Source organism: Dicentrarchus labrax, unplaced genomic scaffold (assembly GCF_905237075.1).
Source record: "Dicentrarchus labrax unplaced genomic scaffold, dlabrax2021, whole genome shotgun sequence".
In the NCBI taxonomy this organism is placed as follows: Eukaryota; Metazoa; Chordata; class Actinopteri; family Moronidae; genus Dicentrarchus; species Dicentrarchus labrax.
Window position 1 is genome coordinate 2,145,197 of NW_026136716.1, and position 15,184 is coordinate 2,160,380.

General features: G+C 39.7%; 1 long non-coding RNA gene across 2 annotated transcripts; it reads right to left on the reverse strand.

Moving 5' to 3' along the window:
• Positions 1–6,311: 6,311 nt before the first annotated feature.
• LOC127378973 (uncharacterized) lies at positions 6,312–11,446 on the reverse strand. Of its 2 annotated transcripts, XR_007888227.1 has the most exons (3): positions 9,291–11,446; positions 9,017–9,176; positions 6,312–6,721 (listed from the first exon to the last, which is right to left on the reverse strand). It is a non-coding gene; the product is annotated as an uncharacterized LOC127378973 (long non-coding RNA). The 2 variants fall into 2 exon arrangements; XR_007888226.1 differs by having other exon boundaries at positions 9,017–11,446.
• Positions 11,447–15,184: the final 3,738 nt, after the last annotated feature.

The window sequence follows — 15,184 nt, forward strand, 5'->3', positions numbered from 1 at the left end:
GCTGAAGTCTAACAACCACAACCACAGTGTCAAAGCTAACGTCAACTTTGAACGAAGCAATGTGATGGTTGATTAACTTTCAGTTTTATGAGGCTGTGTGTGACAGCAGCCCCGTTATTGGGAGTCGGCCAGGAACTGAGCAGGTGAGGACATAAAAAAGCAAAGTTTAAAGGGAAGATTTGGACTTTGTCAGGTTTTTTCCCCTCTTCATCAAAAACATAACTGCGTCCATTTAAGCCCAAACTGTCGAGGAACGAAGGGGCCCAGAGCGCCGCCAAGGTGCGAAGCTTCATCTGTGACTCACATGCTCGCTATTTGTCAGATCAGTTTGAGCTGAGTTAAGTTAACGGCGTTCTCTATAACAACAGTGCTGCGGCGGCCAAGGAAAGAATGAGACAAAACTGTTTGGAGGAAAGGAATCAAATAGATTAAACACTGAATTTCCCCAGAGAGCTGAGTAACTTCTCGACAGTAACGCCGTCTTTTCCAGAGCACAGAAGGTTTGGCAGAGACGGGATCATTACTGGAATGTGAAAATATATTTATTTTAAGTGATTAATTGAACCTCGTATTGAGTCTACAAAGAGGACACCAGTGAGATTGTGTTTCCTGTTTTCAGCGTCATTCTCTTGAGGAAATAGTACTTCAGGGAAAAAGTAAAATAAACCTTTAATTCATGTTTTATCACTTTCAGACTGAATTTGGTTTTAATTTGACTAATTATGGCTCCATTTAGTGTATCAGAGCCTTTCCAGTGAGCCAACATGCAAAACAGCAGCAGCCTGACTGTGTTTGACCTTAATGAGTATCAGTGGTAACACCTGAAACACACACAGAGCTGCGTGTTACATATATTACAGAGACTGTGAATGAATGATTATTACCCAGATTTAAACAATATATCAGCTAACAGCTGTTCTCTATATACAGACACAGAGTCACATGGTGTCTCTCTCCCTCTGCCTGTGTTGTATCGCAGCCTCTCTGTGGTTTGTTTCCATAGCCGGTCTGCTCCGACTGAAACTGCTGTTTTTATCATATACATCGGTGAATTAAGGATTTATTTCCACCAAACCAGAGTTGGTGATTGTTGGAAACACTAACAGAGACACTTTTGGTGACTTTTATTCTGTTTCTGTTCACTTTGAATGAAGTTACAATGCTACAATGAGCTTTGAGGTAAATGGAGAGTGATAGTGATATTACAGCTGTTTCTGGTTAAACTAAAGGTCCCTAAGGATTAACTAATGTTACATGGCAGCCATTGCAGCACATTTCACAAATATTTTTGTGTCTAACCCAGTGAATTAAGGATTTATTTCCACCAAACCATCACATTATTGTTAGAAAGACTAACAAAGACAGTTTTATTTTGTTTATGTCCAGTTTAAAAAGACCCTTTCGATGAGCTTTGAGTAAAAGTGTGTTTTTTCTTGGAGCTGGTGACTAACCATACATTGAGCCCATGCAGCTCGTTTTGCAAATATTTTTGTGTCTCAATAATTTTTTTACCAAACCATCATTATATAAACGAACAAATCTGGTTTTGGTGAGTTTTATTTTGTTGCTATATTTCTACAGTAGCCCAGAATGGACAAACCAAACACTGGCTCTAGATAGGGGGTTATTTCTCCTCCTTACAATCTGCAACTCCAACCGCGAGACGCCACTAAATCCTACGCACTGGCCCTTTAAACCAGGGTCCACAGTGAAATCAGGACGTGTTTATAGCCACACTTGACTTTTGAGTCCAGTCCTGGAAAGTCCTGAAAAAATGTCGACCAGTAAAAACAAAGAAATTATTTGAGAGCAGAGAAACATAAGCGATGGAGTCCCAAACCTCAGATTTTATTTTGAAGGGGTGACTGAGTTCATGGGAAGCCAACGTCACATCGCTCATAAGTGTGTGTGTGTGTGTGTGTGTGTGTGTGTGTGTGTGTGTGTGTGTGTGTGTGTGTGTGTGGAAGAGTAATGTTAATCAACCCCAGATGAGTAAAGAGGCCAGACGAGCCAAGTCACTGTGTGTGTGTGTGTGTGTGTGTGTGTGTGTGTGTGTGTGTGTGTGTGTGTGTGTGTGTGTGTGTGTGTGTGTATAACAGTAATAACAGTCTGGGCTGGCGGAGTTCGACCCAAGAGCCGGCCCCCTAAAACCTCAACTCGGGGCCGACGCACACACACGTGCACACACACACACACACACACACACACACACACACACACAGCTCGCTCTGAAGTCACCACCTGAGAATGTGGGGACATGGGGGACGAAGCGGCACCTTTGCGTGCGAATGGAGCTCACCAAGTGTGTGTGTCAGTGGTGGAATGTAACTAAGTACATTTACTCAAAGTACTGTACTCGAGTATTTCCATTTTATGCTTTGAAATGGTCCCGTTGTAGCTTTCAGGGCCAGTCGAGGGGTGGAAGACAGCTCTTTAATGTTTTTTTTCTGCTTTTAACACAACACAGACTCGTATCTTAATTTATAAACTTAATGCTGATTTTAATCTGAATAAGGTGGCATTGATTTTGGACTTTTTAACCCAGAAGATAAAAGTCAATGGCTGCCTCTCTGAATCCCGACCGTCCTCTACCACAGTGGGAAAAGTAAAGGCTCTCATGTTTAACCTCATCAGTGAAACAATGTACACATTTTAAATACTTTATAAATGAGGATAAAATAAATTTAGCAGGAGGAAGAAATTCTGTACATTTATTTGCAACTCAAATGCCGTTCTGGATCCCCACAGGCCTGAGTCTGTTTGCCCCTGCTGTACATCCTGTACACAAGTAACTGCTGCAGCCAGTACGAAAACTACGGAAGCCCATTTGTGCCAATGTGATGAGAGAAAAAAGATTAATAATTAGTAAAATAATTACTTACTTATCACAAAGTCATTATATTGAGACACTAGGTCAAAATATTCCATAGAAAACAGACACATTGCCTGTTGTCGATACACATCAGATCGTCTTAGAAGGGAGAGATTCACACCCCTAGTAAACAAATATAGTTTTAATTGTTGTTAACTTGTTTCTGGTATATAAGTCTATATCTAACTGTGTCTTAATAAGATATTCCAGCTAATATTGAGCTAAATTTAACCAGTAACAACAATGGTTTGCATAATATGTAAGCAGAATATGTGTAGCAGAACATCTCAGTTTAAGAGAAAGTCGTTTTGTACCAGTGTTGGAAATAAAGCAGCTGTTTAGTTTTTCATTGGTTTAATAAAACAAATGCTAAAAATAGGAATGTTTTTGGTGGTTCATTCAACAGAAAGTCAGTTATTATATTGTGCTGTTTGAAGAAATTGTGTAATCTTAGATTAAAAAGGTACAAATTCTTAATTTCAGCTCAATAAAGTGAGTAAAATACTTTTTTTAAGACTTAAATAAGAGTTTTAATTGCTTGTAATAAACACAACCTGCTTAAATGTTTGGCTTTTTTTCTTGCTTTAAGGCCCATTTGAGTCTTTCAGTGGCTAGATGCTAGTTTAAAGACTTACAGCCCCATTGGCAGATTTCTTTGCTCAATACAACATTTGGCTTGTTTCTGCAGTGCAGACCAGACTATAGCTTTAATATTAAAACATTTGAATGGTGTTAAATGTCAGTGTTACTGTTATTTACTATTATACTAAATATAATATGAAAAGGTGTCCCTTAAGGAAAAATCTGTGTTGCCAGATCTGAAGCTGAGTCAAAGATGACCAAACCCAAAAGGAATGATGACCAAAAACTACCAAAATAATGGAGATTTCCATGTTAGATGAGTCACAGGTTTAACACACAAACAACCAAAGACCACGAAGCTGACCAACACAAATAATTCTTACCTGTTAGTCAGACACTTTTATAGAGTGAATGCCGACAGCAGCGACAGCCAGAACTGTAAAATCTGACGGAGCTGAGGCCTGTTTGTTGTGTCTTCTTCAATTCGTTCTAACTGACAGAGACTAAAGAGCAGAGGTTGGTCCAAACTGAATTTGGTTACTTTTTGGATTGGATTAGAAGACATTTTGCGCCCTGAAGGCTGAGCAGCACCTCACCATGGGTTTTTTTCTTTCCTCTGGAGTCATGAAACACTTTCATTTCATCGCTTACCAAAAACACCAGTTTCATTTTCCAGACTGTTTTATGTTGGCCCGGGAATGAGTCATCAAAACTTCAGGGTCTGGAAAGGATCGCCACTGACGAAAACATTTCCCAGCATGCTCGGTTAGTCACATAGCAGGATGATGGATTGAAAGCTCTTCCAAATAAATACATGAAAACAAATCTCCACTTCCCAGGTCGGCAGTGAGGTTTTTATTCAACCCCTATTTATGCAAGAGAGGTTGGCCGGGCGCGTTCGCTCTTTCTCAACAATGCCGTGATTCAGTTTCATAAAGCTGCACACATTGTGATTTGGGAGCTGCCCAGTGCGACCACAGCCCTCTCCCATCAGCTACTGGGAGCTGCCCAGTATACAACCGCAGCCGGCTGCTGCCACAGAGCTAATTGGAAGTTAAGTGTCTTGTTCAAGGACACAGTTGCGGTTGGAGAGCACCGCTGCTTCACTTAAAGCGTCAGTTCACCCAACAAACACGTGCTTCCTCACTCGCCATCAGTGGAGTCCCGATTGTTCCTGTTTTATGTTAAAACTTCACAGAAGCTGCATTTACATCAACATATAATTTTTGTAATATTTGCTGAAACTTTCACTACATCCTGACAGATAATCTGTGAATAAATCAAGTTCCTCTGGTTGACATTTACAAGATAGACAATCCTTCCCAAAAATGTGATAAAGGTTAAAATATTTGACTCCTCTTTTTGCTGCAGACTCCCTTCAACCCACTCAAATTCCAAACCATTTGATGGAAACAGAAATACTTCTTCTAAGTGACAAAAGTTTGCTTCAATTTCACTCGAAACAGGACTACAGTCTCCATTTGGGCCTCTCATATGATGGTGTCACACTATTGAATGTTGTATTTCTCAAAACACTTCAATGCAAGTAAAGTGTGTGTGTGTGTGTGTGTGTGTGTGTGTGTGTGTGTGTGTGTGTGTGTGTGTGTATATCTCAGGAAAATGTATTAAATATTATATTGAGTCAAGCATTAATGTAACGAGCATTTTACTATTGTTGGTTGAGGGGGAGTCTCACTACTGCAACTCATGATTACTTTTATTGTGGATTCATCTGCTTATTGATTTCTCCATTAATTAATTTATTGTTAATAAAAAAGAAAATTGCGAGAAATGCTGTCACAATTCGACCAGAGTGACACCTTCACATTGCTCGTTTAGTCCAACCATAAGCTCAAAAATATTGAAAATAAATAAACATTAATGAAAAGAAAAGCTGAAACCATTAAATGTTTTACATGAAAAAGTTGCCAATTAATTTCCTGTCAATCAACTAGGCCTAATTGATTAATCAACTAATAATTTCAACTGTACTTTACAGGAAAAGCATATTTCTGAATATGTTTTGTGTGCAAAAATAGGAATTTGCAAAGAAAAAGAAAAGACTCATGTAAAGGACTTTTTGCAGTAGCAGTGCAGTAGTTGCAGCGAATGCCCAGTTACATTCCTTCATTGCACAAGACGAAGCTCTAAAGTGACTCCCAGCTCTGATATTGATGAACAGTGAAGTGCGTGGGATGTCTGATATCCGAGGAATGAAGTGGGAGGAGAAACTATGTAGCTCTCCATCATATTCCTCATAAATTCACTTTTTCTTGTGTGTTTTCATGTTTTTATCCAGAGTTGGCTGAAGAACAGAAGCTCGTCGGCACAATGAATCTCTGAGGCGTCAGCGTGCTGGACACTGAGATAACCTCTGGATGTTTGATGCTCAGCTCGTCACTTTACATGACCATCCAACCAGCGCAAAAAGAAAAAGAAAAAGAAAAATCTGTGTTGTTTTTGTCTGCCTCTTTGTTCGAACTATCTCTAGTATCTCAAACATGGCATCATAAATTCCAGAAGTGCATCAAGTGCCACAATCACCAAACAAGTCCAAAGGCACCAGAGATTTTCTCACACTTTTCATGAAAAGCAGCCAAAGCAGTTTGTTCACGATTTACTCTGAAACCTACACCTGTGAAAGTGCTAGTTTTCCCTCCTGTCATAAATCTTTTCTTCTTGTTCCTGATGTTTGAGCTCCGCTGTGCAGAATGACGTATGTAGTGAGCAGTGGAGGTTAAAATGTTGTTTTATGAAGTACATTTAGAGCAAAGTTTGGAACATTTCTGTGTATGTTTAAATTAATGAATTTGATTTTAGAAGTCACGAAAAGTTGAAGTGAGTTGACGCTGACAAATTATTCACTTTAATTATATTTTTATTTGCCTTCATTTATTCCCGATAAACACAATATAAAAGTAACAATATCACATCAATGATTGTAAAAATATGTGTTAATTTATTGTTAGAGTATTAATATGCAGCCTACCTGTTGTATTTTAATGCAGTCTAATAAAAATAATGCAAATGCAAACATAAGAACATGAAATATGATGCTTTATCTGTCGAGTCAGGGTTAATAAAGCCTGGCTCTCATTCGGCTCTGGAGCTGCACAAAATAAATGTCCACACACACAAAACAGCAGAGTCAAAGTGAGCTGTCTTTTATTGAGGTCTTGCCACTGTGATTGGCCATCTTAAGATTAGTTGAGCCAATGAGCAGCAAGGTCGGACTGCACAGGTGGAAACCAATCATCCTGTCAGCACCTGGAGGGAACACAGGGGAGCAAACAAACACAAATCCTAATTAGTAGTAGTTAAAGAAGAGGAAGAGCAAGCTACAGTTTCGGTTTCATATGCCCATACTGAATCGATGACAGGCGTCAAACACAAGGCAGCATATGAAACCACAATAAATGTGTTTTTTGAATGAAGAATTAAGTAAATTCTGTTTAAATGCATCTATAACAAACAATAGAGATGTCAAACAGCAGGAAACAGATGGGTTGCATGAGCTGAGCGCATGTTTTCCAGTAGTCTGTGTCCAATTCTCCCCTCTAACATCAATGCTTTCTGGATATTTTTAATGATAAGCTGCAGTTTATTCAGCTGCATACTTGTGTTGTTGTCGTTGTTGAAACCTCAGTGTTTTTACTTCGTTGTGTTTTGCGGACAAGCTCAGCGAGTATTCATGTGGGTCGTAATGAGCCGAGGCCTTTTGTTTTTCCTTCTGCTGATGTTGTGGAAAATAAATGGAAGTAGCGTCAACAACAAAGTCATATCTTGCCATTAGTCGCTCGCTGCAGATTTGTTGTCTGGTGTTGATTCTCAGTGGGTCCGGCACTAAAGGCTGAATCGCAGCTTGCAGAGAATTACAAGTCGACCCTCTCTAAACAAATGGGGCATGTTTTGGAGCTGAGTCACATTATGCAAATATCCTCTGACAAGTTTGAAAAAGTAAAATATGTGAAAATGAGACTTCAGCCTTTGTTCTGGTGGCAAACCACAGTACTGCAACAAGAAATCCTGCTTGGACCCAAACAGATTTTCCCCACAGACTTTATAGCAACCATTAAAAAAGACACATTGGTAAATATGTTGACAGAATACTTCAATCTGCAAATTATATGACACTTGTTTACACTTTCTGATTGTAGACCACTATATTAAAGGGACAGGTCACCCCAAAATTCAACTGTACGGGGGTGAATTTCTATATAACTCATCTGTTTAAATTGATAAAATTAAATTATTATGGCTTAAAGTTATTAATTAATTAAGGACGTGGCCACTTTGAGTGACAGGTGTTTTATACGGTCTATGATGATGTTAGCTCAAAAATACTTTCTTCTGCACAGTGATGCAGTTGGCAGGTGAAGTTCGGTAGAAAGAAAATAGTTCCTCCACGAAACTGCTCACAACAAACTCTGTGGATTATCTAACTGGAGACATTGTTATTGAGTGCCATCTGGTTCCACTCAGCAACTCACACCAAAACAATGTAGGTGGATAAACCTCCTACAGGTACTTGGGTGAACTGTCACTTTAAGGTTCGGGGAGGTTTAGGCACAAAACAATGTGGTTCGGTTCAGGGAAAAGATTCTGGTTCGAGTTAAAAATGACTACTTTCGTCATCATGGTCGGAATAATAACCATTTGGTTAAGGTTAGGGAGGGACCTGCATTGACTGTCAATGTGTGTTAAAGTCCGACATTTTGTCTTCTCTATGGATGGCAGTCAGCCGGGGCAATAGGACCAGACTGAAATATCTCCAGACATACTGGAAGGATTGCCATAAAATGTAATGTTTTTATTCCGAATGACCAGTGGCAGACGCTGGGGCTAAAAAACTAAAAAGGGCACCGGTGTGGAGAAAGTTGTGATGCATTTATGGTGAAACAGCACCCTAGGAAAAAACAAATCGAACATGGGTGAACTGGTGGGAGCGATCACAGAATTCCTATTCTGAATATAGGGTTTCCATTATTAGCTATAATGTCATAAAGATTGAAGTTAGAATTACCATGAGATTGTGAAACAATGGTGTACAAGCACAAGTCCAATCTCATGGAGAAGTACTACAGTACCCACAATCCCTCAAACAGCAATGTCTCTGATCGGTAGAGCTAGATGTTACCAAGGAAATCCATGAATACGAACCTGGGGACTTTTAAAAAAAGCAATATTTACAACCATTGACAGTATACTGTATATAACGGACAGAGCTTCTGAGTCTGTGAAGTGAAGTCTTGCATTCTATGTAATGGCCAGCAGGGGGCAGCTCCATTGGCTGCAATAAAACACAGATACCATTCAGTCTTATGGAGAAATGAGCTGACTTTTCTCTTGATTTATGAGCTCAGTAAACAGATTCCTAAAGAGCTTATGTTCTCAGTCTCTAGTTTCTTCTTCCATACAGCATGATGCTCATTTAGTAAATGATGGTCCCATTTAGGGTAAAATAGACCATAAAGCAGGGTATTAGGGCAAGGCTTCCTTCTTACTGACTGCATTGACTATTTCTCTCCTAAAATCTTTTCACAAACACATTTTACTGTTTACCTGGAATAAGAGATCATGTGTGACCAGGCGAGCCGCCGTCGTTTCATGGTACAGATGAGTCAAACTGCGCAGCCAATGAGAGCAGCTCAACTCGAGGTACGTCACCTCCGCTGGCTCCAACAAACTGTCAAGGCTTCAAAACGGGACTCCACAAACCGATCTGTGACGATAGGTTCAGACTTGTTTACAACAGGTTCAAGCTTTAGTGAATTAATACTCTGCTGAGTTGTTTCAAGCAGTTTAACAAAGGGTTTGTTCACACATGTACACCCACCCATAAACACACACTTTAACTCATCTTCAGATTCCTCCACTGTAACAAATAGACTTTAATCGTCTCCGGATCGGCTGAAGCTCGCAGGAGGAGAAAGCTTTATTTATTTTAACTCCTGATTTGTGATCTTGCTGCACGTTGCTGCTGACAGGACGGCAGAAAAATGTTTCCACTTCAAACAACTCTGAAGGAGCGGACGGCTGCATGGGCCGCAGAGATGCCGGCAAATCATTCATCTTCTGAAGCGCTTTGACCTCGACATGTGAAGTCAAACCTACTGATGTTGAGGCTCAAGACGAGACTGCGTGGACAAATGAGGAGTTTCATTCCAACTTGAGACGTCCACCAGTTGAAAAATGCAACACCTGCTTCTTCCAAAGACAGTAAAACAAAGATGTCTCAATGTAGGGTTAACTCAATATTAACATACTGGTGCTGCTCTTTTAATCTTCATCCAATTAACACTCACAAAATCAACCTACAAAACAACCAAAGTATATATTTTTAAGATGGAGATAAATTGGTGTGTTAATCAAGAGATCTAAAGCAAACTAATCTGCATTGAGGCAGATTTACTGATACAACTTGTGCGATAACATCCTTGTTTGGTCGGACACATGTGCTTTCAATTTCAGTGACCTGGGTTCAATTCCCAACTCATGAAAGCAAGTTTTCTACTGAGACGAACAATAACATTGCTGGAAATGTTTTGTTCTTATTTAAACTATGACTAAAGCTTTTAACCAAATAGCTTAAAACAAACGTTTAACTGACAGTTTAGAAAAACTCTTTTTTCGTGTTTTAAATCTCAGATTGCTGCCACATAATCTCATATATAATCCCTAATATATAATTAATATATAATATAATATGTACTTTAGTAACAATTTATATTCACCATTAACTAGTAGCCTGCTAGCATCTATATTAGTAGCATATTAACTCTAAATTATAAAGCGCTTACTGATGCCTCATTCTGGGTGATTCTACAACAAGTACTACAAGTTTTCCATCAATAACCTCCTAATTCCTGCTTATTGATAGTCAGTAAGGAAGATAGTGGTGATTTCATCAGAGTCCGCCTCCTCTCGTCCTGCACTCTGTCGGCTCTGAACGCAGTCCACCCTTCGAGTGTTTGGATGGTGATGGAGTAGGTCTCAGTAAGGATGTGAATCTCTGATTCCCCTTTGTTTGGCCAGTCCCACTTCGTCCAGACCGGACATTAGCATGGCTCCTGCTCTCTTCCTCTCCTCTTGGGGCAACAGCACCCGCCGTGGTCTCTTAGTCTGCTGCTCTTTAATCCAAACCCCACACTTCCCTTTCGAGTGACTGTAGTCTGTTTCTGTCATATGTGTTTCAGCAATAAAGACAAAGAAAATAACACATTAAACACAAAAATGTCTTGAAGACCTACTGGCGGCTCCATCTACGTACATGCGTGCAAGAGGAATAATTTGTCCTGTTTATGCCATTAGAGGAAAAGGAGATCATCATAACACTTTAGGATTCATTAAACATAACCATCCACAGCAAATGTACTTGAAATCAGGCCAGTATTCATGATCATATCAGGCTCTGAACCAAACTGACGTTGATGCCTTCAACACAGGACTCTCTATATTATAAAGACATTACATGATTTGAATAACTTGCGATTATGATTTGCATGCAGCGAAGATCAAAGGAATATCCAAATTCATGTACAGTTTACTGTCTGATAACTCTTCCCCCAAACAAATTGCTAACAAGCTCGCTGTGCGCCACAAGAGCGGGTTTAACGAGCAGTAATGTTCAGCTGTGTGTGGTATAAATAGGAACAGAGGTTTTCAGAGGCTGTTGGGTTAAAGTACAGGGTAGGAGGCTTTTAGGTCAGAGGTCCAGACGATTTCATGAGAGGGAGACGACTGGCAGGACTACAGTCGATCTGTCATCTTCGTGGGAGGGCGATTGTTTGGTCTGAAACAAGTAAACAAATCTGTCAGTGAGGCAATAAAATTTCACTTGTTCACATAATTGCAGATCATCCTTAAATCAAGTGTCATTTCCAACAGTAAACGCCTGAATAATGGGTTCAACTGCAGCTTTCTGTAACAGAACTTCAATCTAAGCATGTAAGAGAAATCATAACATAAAACAATGTGGAAACAGCTCGATTTATCCACATGCAGCTGAGTGAAGGAGGCCTGAGTGATTCACCAAGCCCCCTCAATTAATTCCTTTCCTATTACACATTTGTTTGCTTCTGAATAAAAGAATAGTAAGTTTGACACACTGGCAAACCATGAACGTGATGCTACTGTTGCAAAATCCACTTGTTATAAAGTTGTGGTCTAAACATTATTATATTAAAATACTCAGAGTTATTCCTCAGATTGTTACGATATCATTTAAATATTTAAATTGAGTCACAGATGCTGAAACTTAAGAATGATCAGAGTCAGAATGAGTTTTATTCTAAAGGAATTTGCCTTGGTATATTGGTGCTTAAGAATAAACACAGGACAAAGAAAACAAGCACTGCAAGTCAAAAATAGAAAATATTATAAAGACAATATGTACAATATGGCTGTTTGTGCAGGAATGTGCAGAAGTATTAAACATAAAGAATATTTGCAATGTGCAGTAGCAGATTTGTATGATTCGAAGTCTCTATTCTTTTTTTTTATTTTGCCTACATGAAACAACTTTAAGAGGCAGGTGTGAAGTTTCTAAAATGGGCCTCTTGTCGTCCATCTTCACAACATTGTAGTTTCACCACAGCAGACACACGTCGCCAACATCTGCCGTCACATAATTACATACATACATAAAGTAAAGACAGTTGACAGACAGTAATTCCAACAATACATCCAGATTAAAGAGAGAGAGATGTTCTCTTGCAGAGTCAGTCTACTATCAAATAAAACATTATGTTATATATATTTTAATGCCTGATCTTTTAGATGTTACTAACATGCCTGGTTCTTTAATACCACTGATATTTCTTTATGGTGTCTTTATCTGTCAGCCTGATCCTGTAAGCCAGCAGCTCTCAACCTTCTTCCTCAAGAGACCCCTTTTCTATCATTGGCTGAACTGGCGTCCCCCACAGAACAGCTGATAAACTGCAAACAGTGAACACAGTAACTGAAGGAAGGTTGTGTAAAATAAGAGATTTGGATTATTTCTGAGCAGATTATTGGATGAGTTTTCATATTTTTAGGAACTTTTATACAATTCTCTGTCTGTGTTTTTTTAATCTAATTTAGATTTAAACTTAATAGGCTTTGTTTTCTTGTCCCTGACTCTTATAACCTATCTGGTTGTTATAACTGCTTACTTTTTTAATGCAGGACGATGAGATATCAGCCTACTGTGTATATTTTTAAAGTTTCCCTTTGTGCCTTCAAATCAAGAAGGCCTCGAAACCCTTCCATGAAGCTTTGGCGACCCCAAGTGGGGGTCCCGACTCCCAGGCTGGGAACCACTGCTGTAAGCAATGACTCATCGGCTCCTCTTTTTCCCAGCAGTTATTCACACAAGAAATATAACTGCACTGATGATTCTCTGTAGTTCATAATGAAATAAAAATTAATATCTACGATAGAAACTTTATATTTGGACTGGCTTCTTGGTAGTTAAGTTATTAGCAGAAGTAACAACTGGTCAGAAACAATTGTTACACTAAATCTGTTCTGCTTCCTGTCTTATTCACTCCAAAAATCCCCGAAATTCAGTAAAGTTCAGTTTTGATTCGTCTGTTTCCCACCAGTGAAACTCGGATTGCAGTTTCCAGTGGTGAACACATGGTAAAAGCATCTTATAAAAAACAATAAAACCACAGTAAATAAACTATAAAGACACAATAAAACAAGCCACAAGCTGCCGGAAGATACAGACTTTACTTACAGGCATCAGCTGATAAGAAGAGAATAGAAATAAATTGCTTTCCAGCACAAAAGCCTCGTAAAGGTGTGAGACGTTGCATCATTTAATGTGCAAATTAATCTTACTAATTGCAGTAAAAACAGTTAATGAGAGTGTTTCCTTAATTCCTCAATGTGAAGGTCAAACTGGGGCAGGAAAATACTGTCATTGTTTCCTCACGACTTTCAGTGATTTATACCAATATAAAGGTCAAAGATAGCATGCTCCGGTTTGGGTTTAGAAGGTTTTACCACATTTGTGCTAATGAAGCCCTTTTAGGTCTTGTTTAAGAAACAAACATGCTTGTCGAGCCAAAACTAAGAATTCCTGCACAAGATGCAAGAAACAGTTCATTAACAATCAGCTCTCTCAAGCCTCATTAAACAGTGTATAAACTATATTTCTCTGTTCTATATGTAGTTCAGTTGTGTTCTTACATTATCTGAAATGTTTCCAACAATGTTCAAACTCACAAAATCATTAGTCATTTTATTTAGATAACGCTGCGTTTCACTGGTCACCTGTCAATGGTTGTCTGCCAGAAGCTGTCACACATTGACTGTTGATCCAGTCTGAAGCCACATTGTTACCATCCACTGTTTAGATCTTGGTGCTTTTTAACTCTAGATTTGAACCGGATGAAGGATTTTGGTCATCGGACGTCTGGATCTTAAGTTATCAGAGAAACAAGCTGAGCTAACGTTAGCAGCAGCTCGGCTCGCAGCCCCTCCGGGACGCCCTTTGTCTGTCCAACAGCGTGGGAGAAGCAGTGATTGTTAAGGTGGAACTGCTTTATTCAGTGTGTGAGTGGTTTTAATCAGCGGGTCTGTTTGTGTTGGAGAGGAGGAGACCTCTGTGGATAATTGGGCCCCCGGTAGAAACCTCCTGAACCATGAACACTGAAGGAATCCTAACCGGGAGAAGCTGACTGCAATGACACCAATGGTGGTGAAGACAACTACTCCCATGATCCCATGCTGCTTCACCACCTCACCAAACTATTGTATGTTTAATAGACCAACAAGAGCTTTAATGAACACTCCTTGGTGTCCCTTTCAAAGTACAAAACTGATCAATTCCCCTAAATCTCTACACTGGGAAAAGAAATGCGATTAAGGCACTAAAAGCTACACACAAACCCTGAATTCCACTCATGAAAGCCATTTTTTAATTCCTTACTTCAATAGATCGGAACAAACCTCCCTTCTGAAAGCCCCAATTTGCATCCAAACTCACCAACATCTGTCACCAATTTACCAGAACAGGCCTGTGCCGGATACGACTATTAACCAGAGCTGCAGCCTGCCGTGTCTCCTCCGGCTGCACGGCTTTCACCACTAACCAGGACTGAAGGATGAGCCGCAGGTCCGAGCCATTCCAGACCGGCTCGACATGGAAAATAACATGACTGCAGCAGGCCTGTAATTTTGTGTGGCTGCGACCTTTAATCATATCTTGATCTACATCCTTTACCCCTGCGTCTGTCGGTGGCCCAATGCTAATTTGAGACCTCTTATGTCTGAAAGCTTCGACCTGATCACTGTCCCGTGTTTGGTGCCGTTTCACATTTTGGAGACGCGTCAAAGCCAAAGACGACCAGACGGAAACTTAAGTAGTTCTGTCAACCGTCTGTGAAAGTTAAATAATGTCTTTTTTATGTATCACCACTGGAAATATAAGGTTTAATCTTGATGGAGGGCAGATCTGAGTTACTCTGCAGAAACAAATGTGGATACTCAAATGTTTACGTGATAGTTGAATGATTTTGGGCATCATCCTGCTGTTATAACATCCTGCACTCTTCTGATTTCAGGCTTTTAATCAGCACTGATGTCGATAAGGTCTGGCTCGTGTTGGATGGTTGAGGTCAGGGCTTCGTGCAGGACAGTGTTCCAGACCAAACTATGGACGCCCATTTCTGCCAGTAACAAAAGGATTCTGTAAGTCATTATAATGACTATATAAGATATTAACAAAATGTTGACTTA